This window comes from Petaurus breviceps, unplaced genomic scaffold (genome assembly GCF_028583685.1).
Source record: "Petaurus breviceps papuanus isolate PSGF00001 unplaced genomic scaffold, PetGlider_PUasm1.0 110, whole genome shotgun sequence".
Taxonomy (NCBI): Eukaryota; Metazoa; Chordata; class Mammalia; order Diprotodontia; family Petauridae; genus Petaurus; species Petaurus breviceps.
Window position 1 is genome coordinate 5,741,277 of NW_027185597.1, and position 18,944 is coordinate 5,760,220.

An 18,944-nucleotide genomic window follows, 5' to 3' on the forward strand; every position below is an offset into this window, starting at 1 on the left:
ATGTAAAAAAAAATTCCTGGTAGATGGGAAGGCCTGGAAGTCCTCCATTTTTTCAGAAAGAATAGAATTGGTAACTCCATCATATCTAAACTGTGAGCAACTAGGATAAGTTAATTCATTGAGAGAATCTTAAGGACATAAAATCATTTTCTCTAGACTTGATGAAAGCATCTTCAGGACAATTTCAGTAAAAGGCAGGATGATGGGAATGCAGTGCATCTTGTTCTGCTTCCCTCTGGCTTTCACTTCACTAAGTGTTGGTTGGGAAAGCTTTTCATTCTTTTTAATTTGATGGTTGTGACTCTTGGGTTATGGTATCTATTAAATTGAGTTTTTAAAAATTATTAAAGGTAGAAGTAAAGTACAGGAGTTGAGATATAGGAAAAAAAGATATGCACAAACATAAACAAAGGTTAGTAGAATCTCTTAGGGAAAGTGTGTGTGTGTATAAGTACTTACACATAAATATATCCATGCTCAATTGTAACCTTGGGGTAGAGGGGGGAAGAAAGAACAAAGTAAAAAGTGCATAGCAGAGAACAAGAGAAAACCTACAAGGAAGCAAAGATGGACAGTTTTCAACATAACACATAATATTTAACATATAGACTTGATTGAAATGAAAAGTTATTGCTATATATTCTGAATCCTCTCCTATGTTCTGCTGTGCACATGACACGTTTTTCCTTTCTTATTTTATATTTAATATTTTAGTTTAAAATGCTTCTTTTTCTTATTATATATTTTAAGTTTTAGTATTTGTCTAAAATTTTTTTTAATTGAACCCTGACATTTATGGGCAATATTTATTATAGGTAATAAAGTTTTTTGACAGTATATGTTTCTTCATTGTTTTTGGAGAACTAAATTCTTGTTGAGAAAATTCCTACCAGGACAAATTGGTGCTTGACCTGCAGCTTATCTAAGTCTTAGAGAATTGCCTGGGCTATAGAGAGACCCAAAGTAGGGACACAGTCATATGTATGTGTCATGGGTTAAATTGAAACCTAGATTTTCTAAGACTGAGGAGGTAGCTCTAGCTCTTTATCCACAACCACATTGTCTTAAGTCTTGTTAATTTTTTTCCCCCAGGGGACAGGGATAAACCAAGTTTCTTATACTGCTGCTATTTGATTCATTCTATAGTCTGTTGTACAGGTAGATAAAATAACTGTGTTTTGTAGTTGAATATTTAATAAAGATATTAGAGTATAAGTTTATCATGTAGGTTCACTGCAAGAATCCTTAGTACAACTTCATTAGTAGACAAAATATTTTGGATGGCATGAGCTTCATCTTGTTCCTACATAATTTTGATCTCTGTTAAATATTTCCAGATCTTTTAGTACCATAACTTGGAAATTAGGATTAAAATGTTTTTGTTTGTCTAGGTAGTTGTAGCTAACAGTGTGGTCTGTGGTAATGGTCAGGTACAGTTTGCTGTTTAGAATTTAACAGAATATTCTAAGTCTGTATAGTATTTCTTTTGTCCATGAAAGATAAGGAATTTCTCACGTATTTTTTGGTGCCATGTCATGCCTTACTAGGATTTTGGTGGGTGCTAAATTTTTATTGTCTTCATTGATATGTGGCACATTTTCTATGTTAATTTGCATAATTCAGTTCAAATCAGTAGATAAACTTTACTTAATCACCTACTAAGGGCTTCTTTTTGTGTTCACAGGGATGAACACTGCTCAGCAGTAGTAGCCACTTAATAAATATTGATAAAGACCACCCACAAAAGAAATTGAGGGGAAGTAAAGAGGGGGGTGGAGTGACAGGAGACCCTAGAGTACCATTAGGCCTTTCTATCTAAAGGAAGACTTTGGGAAGAGTTTACTACTCTGCCCCTCCCATCCAGAGGGGAAAGAAGGCTGAGAGAGGTGGCTTTTGAGGTCAGCATCCCGGTGATGAGGAATTGATGAATTTATCCTGGAAGGGGCATCTTGTTTTGTGGGATTGATAGCAGGCAGAAATACAAGTGCAAATCCTTATTGGTCACTGAGTTGAGGCTCTTTAAAGGTGACCCTTCTATAATTTCTAGTGACCTTAAATACATGATAGCTGAGTTGCTATTATAAAGCCCTCAGTTTCCACAGTTAAATCCTTATGACTCAGCCATTTGTTCTGTAATTCTTTGCCAGTACATTTTTGGTTGAATTAATGTAGATATCATTCATGGAGGCACTTTTGATTCTACTATTGGATCTTAGCTGTTTCATAGATTCCATCTTGATGAAAACCACTTCTGGCTACATTCAGCGAGTCTAGAAATATATACTTATCATTCATCTTTGACTATTGATGTCTATTCTGAAAGTATTTCTGGGTTTGGGGGGTTTTTTGTTTGTTTTTATTTGCTTTGGGTTTTTTGTGTTTTTTTTGTTTGTTTTTACCTGTTTTCAGATACTTTAACAATGCCTATGAATCTTATTTCTGTTGTGGAAGTCTTTAGAGTTAAGGTGATGACCCTCATGTTTCATAAATTTTTTTTATAAGATACTTTCTAAAAATGGACAGTAAGACTAATATTGCATCAACTTTGATTCCTGAATGCTAGTCTGTGTCTGAGTATGTTTAGAGAGTTATCTTGAAGGGTCCACTGGAGGAGAAAAGGCATTTTTAGGTATCACCATCATCCATTGGCTCAAATTTCAAGCTTAAAGTCTGTAGCCTAAGTTTTTCCTTAGTATATGTTGAGAATCTTAAACTTGGTACATCCAAATGTTACCTTTTTCTGCCTTTGGAGAAGATTGCATGAGATGAAGGAGCCATTTAACACGCTTTTTGATCTATCTATATAACTCGATAGCTTCCAGTGGCAAGTAGTGAGATGTTTTCATTCACCAGCCATATTTAGTTACTTAGAGATGATAATGGATCTAGGAAGAACCATAATTGATTATTGTGCCAATTGATTTTTGACCCTCTTATGTTGGTTGTGTGTTTTAAATAAAGAATAGGTTGTCTGTGAGGGCAGCAAACCTTCGCATATTCTCACTGTTCTTGATTCTGTTTTATATATTTGCTGGACAGAAGAAAGCCATGAGTTCAGAATTGAACTAAAGGTTTTGTTCAACAAAGGCAGTATAAATGTTAGAGTGCTTTTGGGCAGCTTGTATGATAATTACCAAATTGATAATAAGTTGTTCTTTGGCCATTATATTATTTAAGATACCTATGTATTGTTATTAATATAAAATTTGGATGTTTTGTATAAGGTACAGGAACATAAAATCTGAAGGTTTGTTAGTGTTTTTAATTTTTTTGGAGTACATCTATGTTCCCTTCTGTTCAGAAAGGGTGAAGTCAGACTTGTCTGAGAGGAAGGTCATAAAATAGTTTGCTGGTGTCACTACCAAAAGTGTCTGATGCAATAATTATATGTTTTGTCTGTCACACTTATTTCCTGTTTTGGAGAGAAGTTAGAGTTTGCCACCTCCTTGATATTAGTTCAGTTTTTCATATTAATACTACATAGATTTTCCGCTTTGATTCTGCTTCTGTTTTCATTGTTGTTGAACTTGTACATTCTTCTTTGGAGGTCCCTTTTTTTTCCCCTCATTTCATTACTTCTCAAGGCTGTGAGAAAAATTCATAGGTATTGGATTTTTTTTCCTGCTTCTTGGATTTTTGTATTGTCTAAACCTTTTTTACTTTTGCTTTCAATTGCAGATTAAAGGAAATCCAGACTTTCTGACATGCTTTTATTTTCCAAATTTCTTTCATTTTACTTTTTTTGTTGTTGTTGCCTTTGATTGGGCAGTTTTTTATTTCATCTATCAGCTAGATAGTGATGTAATATTCCAATATCTCTCTGCATATTTTAAATGGTTTTCTCAAGTTACTTCTGATAGAGTAATCAGTCAGTCAGCATTTATTAAGTACCCTGATGTGTGCCAGGCCCTGTGCTAAGCACTAGGGACACAAAGAAAGGCAAAGGAGACCCTGCCCTCAGAGCTCACAATTTGATTGGGGAGACAACGAACAAAGAACCATGTACAAATGTGATCTGTACAGAAGATACTCAGTAGAGGGGAGGAATCAAGAGGGATTGGCAAAAGCTTCCTGTAGAAAGTATGTTTTAGGTTGGGATTTGAAGCCAGGAAGTAGATGAGGAAAAAGCTGATTCCAGACATGGAGATAGCCAGTAAAAATGCTCAGAACAGAGAGATTTCAGGAGTGTTCAGGAACAGTGAGGAGAAGACCAGTGTCTCGGAACTGAAGAGTATGGGGAGGGGGATGTAAGGTATAAGAAGATAGGAAAAGGTAAGGGTGGGAAGAGGAAGAGCTAGGTAAGAGGTGGGGAACCTGTGGCCTTCTAGGGCCTTTGGTGCCACCTTTTGACTGAGTCCCAAGTTTTAAGGAAAAAGTTCTTTTATTAAGGGGATTTATTCTGTGAAGTTTGAGTAGCTAGGTTATAAAGGCTTTAAACAGAAGATTTTGTATTTCATCCTAGAATTGGATTCATTGGAGTTTAATGAGTAGGGAAGTGACATAGTTGGACCTACAGTTTAGGGAAATTATTTTGTAGGCTGTATCAAGGACAGACTGGAGTGAGAAGTATGGGACAGGCAAACTATAAAAATCCAGGTATGGGAAAATGAAGGCCTACACCAGAGTAGTGTCAGTGTCAGAGGAGAGAAGTTTGTATATTTGAGATATTTTGTGAAGATGAAATGGATAGACCTTGGCAACCAAAAGGTGGGAGGTGACAGAGAGGAGTCTGAGAAGTTTATGTATTATATTAGACAGCAAACCCTCATCTGAGGAGTTTGATATGAAGATTTTTCTCCCATTCGACCACTTCCTTTCTTAGCTTTAGGTGCATTAATATTTCTGTGCAGAAAGAAACTTTTCAGTGTCACGTAATCAAAGTTACAAATTTTATTCCCTTGTAACTGCCTTTACCTTGTTTCATTAAGAATACATCATCTCCTACCCATAGCTGTGAGAGAGAGGATCTATTTCTCTTTTTTTTGTGATATGGTCTTTAATATTTACCAGATGTACATTTGTAATATCCTGTGAAATATGGCATAAATTGGGAAATATTTAACAACAAATGAAAATACAGAAAAATATAGATAATGTTAATATGTGGTTATTATCTAAGTCAATTTGTGGTCTGCAGAGTTCCTTATGTGGAATTTTGTGGCCTCCCTTTCTTTTTGAGTTTGACCCTTCTGGCATGAGATATTGATCACTTAATTTCTGCCAGACTACTTTCCAGTTTTCCCAGAAATTTTTATGAAAATTTTCTGGTTTATTGAATTTCATTGTTGTTGATTCTCCTTTGTCTTTTCCATTAAACTGCCTCTCATAACCACTACCAGTTTATTTTGATGATTCGCAGCTTGGTTATATAGTTTCAGGTCTGTAAATGCATTTCCTCTTAATCCCTACCTCTTTTTAATCATTTCCCTTGATTTTCTAAATCTCGTTTTTCAAAATAAATTCATTATTTTATCAAATTCTAGTGTAAATTAACTTTGGTAGTATTATCACATTTTTATTAAATTGTCACAGCCTAGCCATGAGCACTGAATATTCTTCCAGCTATGTAAGTTGTTCTTTATTTTTTTAAGAAACATATTGTAGTTGAATCTATGCAAGTCTTTTGTGTGTTTTGGAAGATTGATTCCCAGATACTTTATTCATTTTGTAGTTATTTGGGATGAGATTTCCCTTTTTATTATTGCTTCGTGGTTATTATATAACAAATACAGTTTATTTTTGAGGGTTTATTTTATAGCTTTCAACCTTATTGAAGCTATTACATCAATTAGTATTTTTGCTGATTTCCCTAGGATTTTCCCAGTATACTGTCATATAAAAAATACAGATGATTTTATCTCATCTTTTACTTACCTTTATACTTTTTTTCTTTTAGTGCTATTGCTTGCATTTTCAAAACTATATGAAATAGTGGAGAGATTGGATATCCTTGCTTTACTACTGTATGTATTGGGAAAGGTTCTAGTGTATCTATCACCATTGCATATGATGCTTGCTTTTGATTTTAAATGGATATTTTTTCAGAAAGGTTCTGCTTTGCCTATACTTTGTAGGATTTTGACATGCAGCTTTCCCCTCACATCTATTGAGATAATCATGTAGTTGTACATATTTCTGTTTTTAATAAAAGCGATTATATTGTTTTCTTAAAGTTGAATCATCCTTGCGTGCCTGGTATAAATCCATCTTGGTCATGATGAATGATTTTTTTGATGGATTACTATAACCTGAAGAGTTTATTTAAAAATTTTACATCGTTAATGATATTGGTTTGCAGGGGTTGGGGTTTGTTTTTTTTTTGTTTGGTTTGGTTGGGGTTTTTTGGTTCTATGTTTTGTTACCTTATTGAGGTAACATTGAAGATCTGAAAATGCTTTTTTTTTTCCTTTTGGTTTTATTGTGATTTCACTGTTTGCTAGTTTGTTTTTTTACCTTAGATTAGCTAGAGGCTTATCAGTTTTATCAGTCTTTTCAGAGAATTATCTTCTAATTTTATTTCTATAGGGTTTTTTGGTTTACTGTTTATTTCTCTTCCAATTTTTAATATCGTCTCTTGTGCTTATTTTAGATTGATTTGCTGGCTTTTTAATTTCTTAAATGCGCATTCAGTTCACTAATCCTCTTTTCTATTTTGTTAATGTATGCTTGTAGGAATATGACTTTTCCATCTTAAGGGTACTGTTTTAGCTGTATCCCAGAAATTTTGGTATGCTTCTTTCACCATTATTTTCTTTTCCATAGTTATTAATTATTTATATGATTTATTCCCTGACCACTCATTATTTATGACTTTCTTGTTATGTTTTCCATTTAAGTCTGTCTTTTGTTTGTTCTTACTGAACTGATTACTGTTTTTATTATGATCTATAAAGGATATAGTTATTGTTTCTGCTTTTTTACATTTGTTTGCAATATCACTTTTCTGTAATGCGTGATCAGTTTTTTGCAGAAGTTCCTTTTGGTGCTTGAAAATAGCCCTTATTTCAAAGACACCATGAGTGTTTTAGTTTTAGGTTCTCCAGCAGTTTGTTCAAATCTATATATTTCGTCTTTTATCTTTATCTTATACCTTTCCAAAACTGAGAAAAGCATATTGGAATCTCTTGCAGCTTATTGTATTATTGTTTCTTATAACTCATATTTAGTTCTTCTTTATGAATTTAGATGCTTGAACTTTGAGCTTATTAGTTTAACATTGACACTGGTTTATTGTCTGATTCCTTTCATCATAATGTAGTTTCCTTGTCTATCCCTTTTTATGCTGTCAATTTTTTTGTTTTTGTTATGTACCTTGTCTCATGGCATGATTGCAAATTATTTTTTTGTTCTCCTGAAAAAAGTTTTCTTCCAGCCCCTCATTTTTATTGTTGTTTTTTTTTTAAAGCAATCGGGGTTAAGTAACTTGCTCAAGGTTACACGGCCAGTTATTTCTGGGTGTGGTGCTAAGTACCTGAGCCCAGATTTGATCCCCAGGTCATCCCAACACTGGGGCCAGTGCTCTTACTTGCTGAGCCACCTGGCCGCCCCTTATTCTGTTTTTTTAAGATGTGTTTTTTGTAAGCAATTGATTATGAAGTTTTGTTTTCTTGCCAAACTATTACTTTTTCTTTTTAATGGATTGTTTAATCCATTCATATTTCCTCTATTTGTCTTTATTTTTTTTTTCCAGAATGGAATTATTTTTCCTTTGTAAATACAATACTTAGGCTCTTCAGTTATTTTAACTTTAAAAATTTTTATTGTTCAGTCATGTCTACTACATGACCCTTATGAACTTTTTTTATCTGTGGTTTTCTTAGCAAAGATACTGGAGCAGTTTGTCATTTCCTTTTCCAGTGTGCCCTAATTTTACAAAAATGAGGCACTATGGCAAATTAAGTGACTTGCCCAGAGTCATACAACTAGTATGTAATATGTGTCTGAGGCCAAATTTGAACTCAGATCTTCCTGTCCACTGCACCACCTTGCTGCCTTTTTTAGTTCTAAGGCTGCCCTATTCCTACTGAATCTTTTCCCCTCACTCTCAGGATTCTCTCCACCCTCATGTCTGTCCCATTCCACCCCCTCATTAGTAACCCCTTTCCCTCATTTTGGAGTATTGCTTATTAGTTCCTTTTTCTTTTATATAGTTATTTAATTCTTTTCTTTTTCCCCATAAAATCCTCCTTCCTCTTCTCCACTTAAACATATTTTGTTTTTAAATTTTCATTTTCTGCTCTTTTTCCTAAAAACTTATTTCTTTCCTTCATTTTCTTCATCTTTTTCTGTTCTAGACTTTTATTCTTTCATAATAACTCTTGTCTTTATTTAGTCCTTTAGTCACTGTATTTATGGAATTTGATTCCTTTTTATAAAGAGTTTCTGCATTATTGCCTTGTATAGATCTTGCCTTTGCCTCCCTTTTCCCCCATCCAGCTGTGCCTCACTTTTAGAAATACCAGTTTCTGCAAATAATAAAGAATATATCCCATGGTAGGAATTTTCTTTTGTCTCTTTCATTATTAAGTTTTGCCCTTCCCTTTACCATTTTCTATCTTTTTGCTACAAAATCATCTCCCTGGGTCCATGTACTGCTACTTTTTTGCATGTCTGTTTGCTCCATGACCTTTGATCTCCCTTTTCCTGATGTCTGATGAATAGTCTCTAATCACCAAATCTCCCTGTAGATTATATCCATTGTTAGGTCCTTATCTTCCTTTACATAAAATCTCTCTTCACCGTCTGTAATTTTCATCATTGCTCATTGTATGATCATCCCACCACTGAAACAGGATTTTGTTCTTTTCTTTTCCATTGTTTCAGTACCTCCCTTTGCCTCCTCACCCATTACTTTCTAGGCTTTCTTTTTTCCTAGAGACTACAGGAATTATTTTAGATTTTACGTTTTGGTATGTTTAGAATACATCACATTCCATTCTTTCCTTTGTTCTCCCCCTTTTGTGCACCTTCTTACTCTTAATTTAATCCCAAAAGAATATTGATTTTACCTATAGGTAGAATGTTGTGAGGTTTATTAGCCCATGATGTTCCAGGCCTGTTTGTTTCTCCAACATCTTTTTGCTATCTCTTTTCAACCTTCTTTACTTGCGTACTTACAGAAATTTCTTAAAGGTATTTTTGTTGTCGTCTTTGCTACGTTTGTCTGCTTTCTTATACTTTTGTTGTTGGGGATGTTTGAAAAGCAGATAATTTGTTCAGGCCTGGTTTTCTTTCTAGGAAGACTTCAAAGATCTTTTATTGTCTGTCTTTTTTCGTTAATGACTCATTTTCATTAATAGGCCCAAGTTTACAGAGCATATCCCTTTAGGTCTCATCTTGAGCTTCTTTCTTTGCTCTTTATAACAAGTGTTTTGGTAGATACAGAATAGTCCTCCGTTATTTGAATTTCTCTTCTTTTGTATGTGGTCTTTCTCCTGGCTATTTGAATAATTTTTGTCACTAGAATTGTTAAACTTAATACTGTATGTTTTGGAGTTTGTACTGTAAGGTTTATTTCTCCCCTCTGGCCCTATAGATTCTTCTGACTGGCACTTTGTTTTGGTGTCCAGAAGTTCTAGGAAGTTTATTTCTTGTATTATGCTACTGAGGTTTTTTCACTTGTCATGATCTTCTGGGAAACCTATAATACTCTCATTACCCTGTTTCAAGGGCAATGTTTTACTTATATATAGAGAAATTATATGTCCTTTTAATATTTATTGCTTTTTTTCTTCTTCCAATTTGTCCCTCATATCTGTATTTTCATTCCTACATGGTTATTCTTTTTTATTTCTTTGGTAAGACTTGCCACCATGGATTCACGTTTTTCTATTCTGCCAATTATTGTGCTGTATAGGTCAAGTCTTTTGCTGTCATAATTCTTAATTCTCTTGGAAACCTATCCATAACTTCTTACTGTGATTCTATGTTCTCTTAGGGGGATATGCAGGGTCCTCTGCCTCATTAGGTGTCAATTCATTTTCTTTAGTCCTGTAATATTTATTCATAGATATCTGGACTCTTTTAACTGAGCTGGAGACCACTTCCCTTTCTGCCACTAATATCTTGCCTCTTCATTTATCTGTTTATGGTGAAGTTCCTTAACTTGCTTGGTTAATATTTGGTAATTTCCCTCTTTTTTCCTTATATTCCCCAGTTGCTCACTTTCTGACTCTTTCCCTTTGATAGTTGTTTTCCCCAGAGCTATACCTCAAAGCCATCTTAACCTCCTTCCTTAGTTGACAATTAACATTTCACTGTCCTTAGTCTCTGTCCCACAGGATTTCTGAGTTGATATTTCAGCACTGCCCTACTGCTGTCCCAACCTGGGCAAGTTTCTGCTTTTTGATTTTTAGGAGATTAGGAGGAGAGTTTAGACTTGAACCCTGTTACAAGGCTAGGATTGTTGGAGAGAGATCCTGCTTTAAGTACTTTGTATATGGCATGCTTTTTGGTGCTCACAACAATGAGGCATTAATTTTCTATTTCAGCCAAGAGTGGCTGGGTTAATTGTTTGATTTCTGGACCCCTTGGAAAGGCATTTCTTAGGTTGTTTAGACAATTCAAATACAGCAAAACAGTTCATAAATTCATTAGAATTTTTAACAGGATTTTACCTGTCCTGACAGTTTTTAACAACAAAATAGAAGTTTTTCTCTTTTAAAAATAATATGTTTAGGGGTGGCTAGGTGGCGCAGTGAATAGAGCACTGGCCCTGGAGTCAGGAGTACCTGAATTCAAATCCGGCCTCAGACACTTAACACTTACTAGCCATGTAACCTTGGGCAATTCACTTAACCCCAATTACCCTGCCCTCCCCGCTCTAAAAAGCAAAAAAAAAAAAAATAGTATCTTAGTACTTTAGTGGATCTGTTGATCTCATCATATGGATATTCTTTTTGTCAGTGCAGATCTGAGTCTTAATTCATCGTTTGCCTGTTTGACCGTCTCAGATTTATACACTGATTTAGTACCAGCAGTCTAATTACATGTTAAGTTGTTTGGCTAGTCTCCTGAGTATTTATCAATATTATCAAGAATATCTGGAGGGCCTTACTATCTATAGGAAATCCAGTTGCATTTGGGTCTTATACACAAATGCCCTCCATGACAGTGACACATCTTTGGTGAGCATACCTCTTTATTCTTCATTGATCTTTCAAAATCAGAGGGTCATTGAATAGTTATTTCTGTAGTTGCAAAAGTATCTTGTTTGATTAATGGGAACAGTTAATAAGTTGCATTTTTAAAATGGATCATGGATTTCTGGACAAGTCCTTAAACTCCAGGAGTGACCAGGTAGACTCTAGGTTATAGAGTTGGTAAAAGTGTTAGTTAGACTTTGGAAGATGTGAGTTCAAATTCCACCTCAGACATTTGTTAACTTTGTGACTTTTCATAAGATATGTAGCCTCTTGTCCTCTGTTGAATTGGGAAAATAATAACACTTAACTCACTGGATTGTTATGAGCACCAAAAAGGATGCCATGTACAAAGCTTTTGCAAACTTGAAACCCCTTTATAAATGTTAGTCACTTCTACTTTTAGTAGGCCCTTATCTAGGGGCGGGAATGAACCTTAACAAGAGCCGGTAGTATTGTTTTCTTAGTCTTGCAAATTGCTTCAGAAGAGCTTTAACTGAAAAGAAAGGGATTACAAAACTGCCTGTTATTCGCCATGTTAGAAACCCTAGAAGAGCTGTAGAACAAGAAGCATAGTAGTTAAGATATACCTAGAAATTTATCAACAAAATTCTATAAACAATCCAGTCAAAAGACCCGTGGTCTTAGCTTTCTATACTCAAATGATTAAAGGATGGCTACCAAGTAAGTCAAATTAGAAGTCTTGATGAAAGAAGGCAAATAAGTATGTATTACTGGATCTTGGTAAGTGGAGCCTTGGATCTGGACTGTGATTTTGAAAGAGAATGCCTTTTTCAAAACAAACAGATTAGGGTAAAAGTCAGGAAGTATTTATTGTACTTTAAAGAAGACAAACTTAAGTGAGTAAATTCAGTAAGATCACTAGGTGGAAGCAGAGATCCTTTGGATAACAATTGAGAAAAAGAGGGAACTGTCCTGATTTTCAAAGAGGTAATTGAATGGACTCAGCATACTATTTACCAGTGAACTTCACTTTTATTTTTGGTAGAATTATGAATTGCATTTATTATTTTTGAAAAAAAATTATTCTGAACTTTAAAAAGAGCATTTCCATACACACAGTAGGACACAAAATCAGGCTTCTGTATGAAATCTTGAATCTCCATTTCTTTCCGTTCGTGTTTTTTTTTTTTAATGAAATGCATTTTTATTGATGTCTTTTGTTTCTTACATCATTATTTTGTGCCCTTTGTGACCCCATTTGGACTTTTCTTGTCAAAGATCCTGGAGTAGTTTGCCATTTCTTTCTCCAGCTCATCTGACAGATGAGGAACTGAGGCAAACAGGGCTAAGTGACTTGCCCAAGGTCACATGTTATACATAATTATAGTTATTCCCATTATCACTACCATCACCACCCTCCTTTCCAGAGAACTGTTGTTTTTTTTTTTTAAGAGGATGAAAAAAGCACAACTGATTCATAAATGGGAAAAGTCTGAAAACATGTGCAATGTGTAAATCCCTCCTTCTTGGTGATGTCCTCTCATATCTCTTATTCAGGTCCTGCTTGATCTTTATAATTTTTTTACATTCGCTTTTGATATGTAGTTCCTTCCATTTTCACTGCTGTAATTATTGTGTATGTTTTTTCCTTGGCTCTGATTACTTCATGCTGCACTTGTTCATATAGATCTTTTCTTTATCTTTATTCATCATATACATTTCTTACAGTACTATTATTCTACTACATGTACCACAGTTTATTTAGCCATTCCCCAGCCAATCAGCATCTTTTTATTTCCAATTCTTCTTTGGCTTTGGAATTGAGTAACTGAGTTTTTCAGGTTAACATCACTGCACAGAAACAAATTATACTGACATAAATGTGGCATATCTATCCTTTTTCCCAATTCAGGGAGGGGAGAAGCCTTCAAAATATCTGCATAGACCAATAAAAGCAAATTCTCTCATTGGCCCAGTCCACAAATAATTCTCTTTCTTTCCTTTAAGTTCATCACCTCTGTCTTGAGGTGATATATTTGATCTTCATTCTTTTGCAATCACAGGTTTATTGTTGCGTGCTGATTAGAGTTTAAAGTCTTCAAAAGTTGTTTTTATGTAATGTCATTATTATTCTATAATTCTCTCTACAGCAGTTCGTGAAGGTCTTCCCAGTTTCCTTTAAGATCATCCATTGCCATTTCTTATGGCATAATCATATTCCATTACATTCATATGCCATGATTTGTTTAGCTATTCTAATAGAGGAAAGCATCCTTTTAGTTTCGGGGGATGGGTGGTGGATTGGCTACCATGCAAAGATCTGCTATAAATATTTTGCCCACATGGATCTTTGGGATATATACCTAGTAGTGGTATAGCTGGGTCAAGGATTATTACACATTTGAGTGACTTTTGGGGTATAGTTCCAAATTGCTTTTCAGAATTTATATCATCAACAGTGTACCTGTTTTCACTATTTTCCTCTTCTGTGTGATAGATATGAGGTAAGCCTCAAAGTTTCTTTATTATGATCATTTTCTTAATGGTTACTGATAGCTTGAATTTATTCCTTTGAAAACTGCCCATTTATAACCTTTGACCATTAATCTACTGGATAATAACTCTTAGTCTTATGAATTTAAATCAATTCCTTATGTAGCTTAGAAATGATACTTTGTTATCAAAGAAACTTGCTACAAAGATTTTTTTTCCATAACTGTTGCCCTTCCAACTTTTACTTAGATTTGTGTGTGCAAAATCTTATTAAGTTTTATACAATCAAAATTAATCATTTTATTTTGTGAGCCTCCCACTTATTTAATCATTCTTATCCTTGGATCCAGAAGGTCATGTCTGCCATTAATACTTTCAAGGTTGTTTTACCTATAGTATTTCCTTAATGTTTACTTGGTCTGGGCCAGTAACTGTCTTTTTAAATGCCCCTTAGCCAACAAGCAGTTAATAAATCTTACTGTGTATAAGGCAATGTGCTAAGTGGATGAAGATCTCAAATTTCCAGAGAAAAGAACAGTTAGATGGAAAGCAGATGAAAAAGAGAATAGCATTCAAAATCCAGAGAAGAAAGAATGTTCAGGAAGAAAAGGTAATCGACAGTTTTAAATGCTCTGGTAAGATTGCAAAGGATGAGTATTGAGTAGAGGCCATTAGATTTGGCAATTATATTATCTTTGGTAATTTTGAAGAAAATAATTAGTTTGCTGATGAAGTTGAAAGTTTGATTGTACAGAATTTTAGAAGAGTGACAAAAGTAGAAACACCAAGTATAGGTGGTTTTTGTTTTTTTCTTCCAAGGAGTCTACTCCAAATGGACAAGACAGGTTTGTAGCTTGCTGCGATAGTAGATAGTAAGATTAAATGAGGTTGTTGTTTGTTTGCTTGTTTTAGGAAAGAGAATTGGAAATATTTGGGAAGAAACTAGTAGATAATAAGAGATTGAGTGAAGGGGCTTGTATGATCGTGGCAGTAATCTGTTGGAGAATACATGAGGGGACTTGGCGAGAAGGGCTACTTTACCCTTTTATCAGAGATTGGAGTAAAGGAGGACATAGGGCTGATATCAGAAAGATGTGAGATGAGGAGAGAAGAGGGACCTGGAAGTTAGTGGCCTTGATTTTTTTTTCCCTCTGTTATTATGCAAGGTTCTCAGTGGAGAAAATGAGGGCAAAGGTGTTAAGGAAGCCTTGAAAGAAGCTTGGAATAGCTGTGATTAGTGGGTAGAGAATCAGTTAGGGAGCAGTAGGACTACCTAGCTTCTGAGGACCTAGTTGAGATTACCTAAATTTTCAATGGATTTATTTAGCACTGTAGCCTTACTTCTCCAGCTCTTATCAGCAGCCTGATTAAGAATTGGGAAGATATGAATGGTCATAAGACAAGGGAGCAAGTAAGAAATTAGAGAGTAGAAGATAAGACTTCTGCATTAGTTCACTGAGGGATTGGGATTGGGAATGGAGGAGTTTATAGCCAGAGCAAGGGTGATAGCCTGTGAAAGTAATAAGGTGTGGAATGATTGAAGGTCATGGTAACAGTGAAGAGGTAGATTTAAGATTAATAAGAATAGAGAGAAATTGAACTATAAAAAAAAATGATTGGATTTTTAAAGTCAGAGTTATTAAATATAAAAAATAGAAGTTTTGCGATGGTAAGGCCAGGATTATGAACATTCCTACGTGTAGCTGACATTGAATAGAGAAGTGGGTCTTAGGGAAATGAATGAATTGAGGAACTGAGAAGTTATAGTGTTTGGGGGAGCATGAATATATATGTAAATCTCTTAATATGAGGGCAAGTGAAGAGACACTGAAGCAGGCACTGAATTCCTTGAGAAATGGATTGGTAAACAAGGAGGACCTGGATTTGGAGACATATTTCGATAGACTGTATCTAAAGAAGCAAAGGCTGCTGAATAGTGATGGTAGAAGAGTTTGGAAGGTGGCAGTGGGAAGCTTGGCTTATTTTGGCACACATGCAGGCACACCCCTCCCCAACCCAGGTGTCAGTAAATCCAGGGAGGTCAGAAGGATCTTAGTTTTTTTGTTTTTGTATAGCCTATTCAAACTGAAGTGTTAGGGTTCAGGTGTAGTAGCCAGACCTTTGTCAAAAATAGGTAAGTACAGCAGTATTGACAAATTTGTTCCATTTTGCTGTTATTGGTTACCTGCATGTCAGTTTTATTATTGAATGCTATTAGGATGTTGTTAGTTCCCTTGGTTTTCTGTAGCAAAGTGTTTTGTAGACTTGTTTCCACAGCTTTCTTCTCGTTTTATGAGATCAGAGGCTCATAGATTTAGAACTTGAAGAGACTTTAGGAGTCGTTAAATACACCCTTCTCATTTTACACTTGAGGAAATCCAGATCCAAAGAGGGGTGAAGTGAATTGCCTTTCTTTTCACAGGTAGTATCTGAAGAAATATTTGAATGTTTTCCTAACTTCCAAGTCCAAGGCTCTATCCCCCATGTCATACTGCTTCTCATGATTCTGTTTATCTTCCACATTCTTCTTTCATGTTTTTATACATGGGTTTGTATATGGTATTGCCTTTGGCTGCACTAGCTCCATGTTTGGCCAGTGTTGTTGACTAAGGTACTTTCTGGACACTGGGACTCATTATTGTGACAGCTGTTTTAAATCAGTGAAACATTTACTGGAAATGGTGATGATCCTAGGTCAGTATCTTTTTCCTTTCTCTTTTTTTTTTTTTTTTTGGTCACTGACAGCTCATTTGAATAGGTCAGATTTAGACTGTATGAATTGTATCCTTTTTTTTTTTTATCTTGATGCACTTTTATTTTTGTCTCTACTTACTGACTTTTGCCCTTTTCCTTTAACTAGTAGCTGGTCCATTGTAATACAGACCACTGATTCTGATATGGTTCTGATTGTAGTTCAGGCTCACTGAAACCCCTTGAACTGCCAATCTTCCCACTTGATGAGACCGTTTTCCTGAAGCCATAAACCTTTCATTATCCTAGACCCAGATCTCTGTTACTCTTAACCTAGCCTAGCCCTCCATTGTCCAACTTCTTCCAATCCTGCGTCCTGTCAATATCTATACCCAAATCTGTTACCTTTAAACTAGCCTAGCCCTCCATTATCTGTTATCTCCAGGTAGCCTTCAGCTATTTCCCACCTTTAATCCCATTCCTGGAGTCTGACCTCAGTTCCCTCAAAGATTCTCCTTAGACTCCTCCTCAAGACCCTCCCCAAACACCCCCTCTAGATCCTCCCTAGATCCCTTCCTCAGTCTTTGACTTTCCATCTTGCCTCCATGAAAGTGCTGAGATTAATCTAGTGAGACTCACTCTGTGTCAGATTATTCTGACCCACTTGTCAACACAAGCATCACAAATACTTAGGCTCCTTAAGAGTCTACGCGTTGTGGTGAAACTTTGCTTTTCTTTGACTGAGAGAAGGCTTGAGTCAAATACGTTTGGCAGGACTGGGCGTGTGGGCATTTTGGGGTTTCAGACACCCTTAAACCCCCAAGCCTCAACATTTATGGTTCCCTGACTGGGAACCATAAGCATTTTTGCCACTGCCTGGGTTAAACTGGGCCATTGTCACTCTGTAAGGAGCCAGGCAAGCCGAAACGAGGTATAATTTCCTTTAGTAGGAACTTTGATACGTCCTTCAACATTTACATCCCTTACCCTGCAGTTCCCACCATGGCCCCTCCCCCTGAAGTGACCCCTACTCAGGTTCTGGCCTCAGGGGCCACTCCTACTGCAGTGCCTGTAGTATCTCCCACTATGACCCATTCCCTTCCTCAGGTGCCAGCTGATCCTTTCCCTTGCCAGCTGGATCCCCCAGTCTTACCATCTAATCCTGTTCAGCTAGCACCCCCCACCCAGTCACTCCCTCACAAGAAGTGGGACTTCTTTCTCCCTTCCTAAGCCCTGGTCCCCACGGAGCCTTCCGGGTTTTTTCCCCAAAGGGAAGTGCAGCCCTGTCTAGTGGGACAGAGTGCACATTCCATTCTCGATTTTGGATCTCATTCAAGTTAAAAGAGAAACTGGGAAGATAACTCTGAAGACCCCCCCTTAGTTTACTGAGGGCTTTAGGGGACATATCCCTACATTTGAACTTGCTTGGGGTGATTTGCATATCTTCACCTGTTGTTCCACTGAGAAGAGGAGAATCTGGGAACAAGCCTCCCAATTTGGGGATCATTTGACTAGCAATGACCCCACAAAATATCCCCCATGAACAGCTGCTATTCCCACTAGTGACCCAGGATGGGATTATTAAAAGAGTGAGGATAGAGGAAAGAGAGACCATATGGTGCTTTGCCTGTTAGAAGGCTAAAGAACTGCATTTCAGAAGCAAATAAATTATCAGAAAATTAGGGAAATTACTCAGAGAAAAGGAAAACCCTGCTCTTTTCCAAGACTGACTGCTAGAAGCTATTAAGATAGATACAAATTTAGATCCTGACTCTATAGAAGGGGCAGCAGTTGTTAACACATATTAATCAGTCTGCCCCAGATATTAGGAGGAAACCGCAGAAATTGGCAATGGGATCCCAAACACCTCAGGTCCAATTACTGGAGATAGCCTTTGGAGTCTTTAACAACAGAGACCTAGTTGCAGCAGAGGAGAGAGAATGAAGGGAACGAGACGGAACATGCTCAATTCTTGGCTGCTGCCATGGCCAGGAAAAAGACTTAAGGAGTGCCTCCTTGGAGGAAGCCCAGCCAATTGGGCAGTGAGGAAACCTGCTTTCAGTGCCACAAGAAGGGTCACTGGTCCAAGGAGTGCTGCTGTAGGGCACCCCCTGCCTCTCCCCCTGCTCTCCCCCCAGCCCCAGGAACCTACAATCCAGGCGGGACTGTGCCCATGTGACCAGGAGGGACAATAGAGGGCTAGGCTAGGTTAAGAGTAACAAGAGATTTGGACCTAGGATAATAAAAGGCTTATGGCCTCGGGTAAATGCATCATCATGTGGGAAGATTCAGTCAGAGTTCAAGGGGTTTCCCAGAGCCTGAAACCCATCAGTTCCCTCATCACCAACTAGTTTTTTCCTTTCTATTAAGATATTATCAACTTCATCTTTTATTATGGATGTTCAGTGCTCATTATATCCAGTGCCTTCCAGTTTTGTTGAGAAGAAAATATTGATTATAAGTATGAGGCTTCTAAGTAGTCTATAAGCCCCTGGTCTGTTTCCTCCCTGCCAATCAAATCCAGCCACGTTCTTATTCTCCCCTCCCGTTTTTTTCCTTTCTTTTAATAAGATTTTTTTCTCTCCCTTCCACCCTACTTCCCCACCCCAGTGAGGGGGTAAAAATCCCTGTAACAAATATTCAACATGCTTTTTT

The 18,944-nt window shown here is 36.4% G+C and overlaps 1 protein-coding gene across 3 annotated transcripts in view; it reads left to right on the top strand.

Annotated features, from left to right (window-relative positions):
- The window catches only part of LOC138156303 (cullin-1), a 116,716-nt gene that overhangs the window by 7,426 nt on the left and 90,346 nt on the right, over positions 1 to 18,944 (top strand). The window lies entirely within an intron of this gene.